At 44.7% G+C, this 3300-nt stretch overlaps 1 long non-coding RNA gene across 1 annotated transcript; it reads right to left on the bottom strand.

Annotated features, from left to right (window-relative positions):
* Positions 1–1049: 1049 nt before the first annotated feature.
* LOC123085617 (uncharacterized) lies at positions 1050–2792 on the bottom strand. The gene is made up of 3 exons (XR_006439838.1): positions 1873–2792; positions 1596–1744; positions 1050–1436 (listed from the first exon to the last, which is right to left on the bottom strand). It is a non-coding gene; the product is annotated as an uncharacterized lncRNA (long non-coding RNA).
* Between the last annotated feature and the right edge of the window lie 508 nt (positions 2793–3300).

The raw sequence follows: 3300 nt of genomic DNA, 5'->3' as shown, positions 1-3300 counted from the left end.
TTCAGCGCAAAACGGCAAAGATGAACAAAACCCTAAGCCTGCTAGGGCTCAGCAAGAAAAGGATGATACATAAAACATACGTGAAAAAAGTAGATTGGTTTTGTTGAATAGATCGATTGGTTGGGGATATTCGTTTCCGAGCCCAGGCTCAGATGCACCTGAAATCTCTCCCGTCAGCTATGCATTTAGATCTGTGCCAGCCATCGTATTCAGATATGTATAGGAGATGTATTGCCGGTATAACAAAACAGCCGTTGGATGCATTAAATGCGCACAGAGCCGTTTAGGTGTGGTGGAACAGCATTCACGCGAACGGCTCAGGTGTTTTTGTGTGCTATGCCGAGCCGTCGCCTTCAACGGATGCCTATAACGCCCGTCCGTTCTGTACAAGTGCAGTAGGTACGACTTAAGTGATCTGATTTTCTTCTGTTCGTCTGTCTCTGCTTCAGGCATGAGTCGATGACAGTTTGAATCTTGCATGTGTTTTTTCCAGTCCCGCCAATGTGGCTTCATCGACTTCACCCGGCTTTCCACTCTCACAAGAAGTGGCCGGGGTGCTCAGCGTTATACAACGACTGTGGTCTGCCAGCAATCACAAAAACTACATTTTACTCTGTATTCAGTTCAAATTTTGAACGCCATGGCGCACACACTAGTCCTGACAGGACTGGGCATCCATCACCTGCACAGGAGCAACTAATAAACGAGAACTGGAATGAGAAAACAAGTTCCAACACTTGAACGAGAAAGATATTTGAAAATTACTAAATCGTTTTTCTTTTCTTTTTTAATGAAGATATTTTATTGAAGCAAAGATAATAAAAAGTAAACACTTGAATTTTATTGAATCGTTTTTCTTTTCTTTTCTTTTCTTTTCTTTTTTAACGAGAAAGATATTTTATTGAAGCAAAGCAGAGAAACAAAGTTCGACTGACACCTGCACCACACTACCAGACCAACTAACCTAAAGAAATTAGCCACATTACAACTTGCCAATGACAAAAGCCAAATAGAAGAGCAGTTCAGTGTCTCCCTCAGAGGCTAAACATTATTGTAGATCCCAGAACGACACAGTCAAACCATAGAAGCAGTTTTTTTTTAGGCAAGATAATAGACAGTTAGACACGCCTACGACACATGGAGAACCTAATGTATCACCCAGTACAGTATCCCCATGAGCTCAAACTGTCCACACTAACAAGTAAATTCCAACCCGTCCTCCTTTACTTCAACCTCATAAACCACCCTTCTCCATTTCTCTCTTTTTGCTGCGTTATTTGTGTTGTCATGTACTATTTCCTTATTTTCTCAACTTCTGTCACATTGTATGCGGTCCCCTTGATCAGTAGAAATCTGAACTCCTCGAACATAGCCCTGGTATATACTTTGCTAACATGTCGCTCTATTGCCAGATTTCTTCTCCTCACAAGGCCTCCCTGAAAAAGAAAGATCATTTTAGAATGTAAGAACGCTGTATATGACACCAGCAAAAATAATGTTTTCCAAAGGAATACAAAAATTCTCATATTGTATTTATCTAGCAGCATCCCCCAAGCTGCCTCGAATTCATCCCTAGTTAGCATGTGATCAACAACCTTGTGGAACTCTGGCTGGAAGTCGCTCTTCTTCATGTAGAGTGGCCCCAAACTCACTTTTGCTTTCTTCAATACGTGTCATTTGCACCATCGGTGCACAGTATCAGGATATACCTTGATGATCGCCACTTCCATAGCTCTGTTCTGGTCTGTCGAAAAACACAGAGTTGGAATTAGTTTAAACAGACCTCAAATTGCTCTCTCATAACTTAGCTGATAGAAATGTTCATCTAGAACTTTAGTTGGGTAAATTACTCTCTGATAACTTAACTCGCACCTACAAGATCTGCTGTTCTCAGCTTCCAGCTTGCCCTGCATGACAAATTTCACTGGGAAAAAAATCATTTGACTGAATCACAAATCGTATAACAGAATTATTATTGTTTTTGCCAGCATTGCTCAAATGTTAGATTCAGGCACAAAGTCAGAATCAACCGAGCAGCCACACACTATCTCCTAGATGGACTTCGTTCTGTAAGCATTTAGCCTGCTTTTGCTGTACCGAATTTCAAATCCAATCTCCCACGAATACAAATTGTAGAAGTCGTACGCCTCTCCAAGTGAACCAAAACTCAGCCCAAGTTCCGGCTTGATTACACTTCTTGTAGGCTCTTCAGCATATTTTCTCATTGTCTACACACTCATACAAGAAGGACATGGTGTCATGTCCAGGGGTGCCCTACCTAGGCGTAACCTGAATTTTCGCAGAAAGAAATCATTGCCCTTTCATCAGGAATAAGTTGCTACCCTAGTTCAGGTAATTTCTTTTTTTCATTTTTCTCTTTTGTTCTACTGCCGTGGTAATGTCATGACAATTACCATCCATATAGGTTATGTTTTCTTACTCAAAGTTTGTCTAGCTGTGAATAATTATCTGAACCACGGTCTGACACCCGATGTATAATGTACTGTACATGCTTTAAGCTACGCAAAACGGAATTATTTAAACTCACCTCTTCGTCTCCACCCAGGTGATTCTGGGCGTCGGTCAGTTGATTGCGCCGAAGCAGTGGCGAGTGAATCTGGCCGCCGGTGCTGGCCGCAGTTCAGGCGACCACTGCCACCACCTCCAACATGCTGCCCGCAACCAGAAGATTTTGTTCTTCTTGCCCACCCGGATCCGCTGAGCCAGGGGTTAATAACGCAAGCGGCACTGGATCTGGGTTTTCCAAACTGTCGGCGATCTCCTCTCGCAGGGGAAACCTACAGGACCACCCGCCATTGGCGGCAGCAAACCCATCCAAATCAGACCTTTCATGCCGACAGGCTCTACAAAACCAGACAAAACAGGGATTTTTCCGGCTAGACAGATCCACTTACGGGTCGACAGCATCAAACAGGAACTCTAATCCGCCATCCTCCATCGCTCCGACGCCGGGGATTCAAGCAGCCGCCGCAAGCACGGACACCGAGGCGGAGACCAGGAGGGTGGTGCGACAAAGTGGTTCACCTCGATTTGGGGCGGGTCGGGGCTGGACTTGGGTTTTGGTTTGCTCAGTTAAATCCAAACGTCATGTACGTCCTACCTGTTCCTGGCTCAGCTGAAAAGCTAACGATCCGAGCCACGGACCAGGGAAGCGTCGGCCGTCGGCGGGTTCAACTCATATGGTTTGTGCCCGCGCCTGGGCCACTGTTCTATACAGTATATCGCCAGTACGCCAGATTTCCCGATTTACTCATCTCCCTGACCCCACGATTTCGTCAC

The sequence above is a fragment of the Triticum aestivum genome, chromosome 1B (assembly GCF_018294505.1).
Source record: "Triticum aestivum cultivar Chinese Spring chromosome 1B, IWGSC CS RefSeq v2.1, whole genome shotgun sequence".
NCBI lineage: Eukaryota > Viridiplantae > Streptophyta > Magnoliopsida > Poales > Poaceae > Triticum > Triticum aestivum.
Note: the sequence above shows the minus strand (reverse complement) of the source record. Positions and strands in the feature narration are given on the sequence as shown.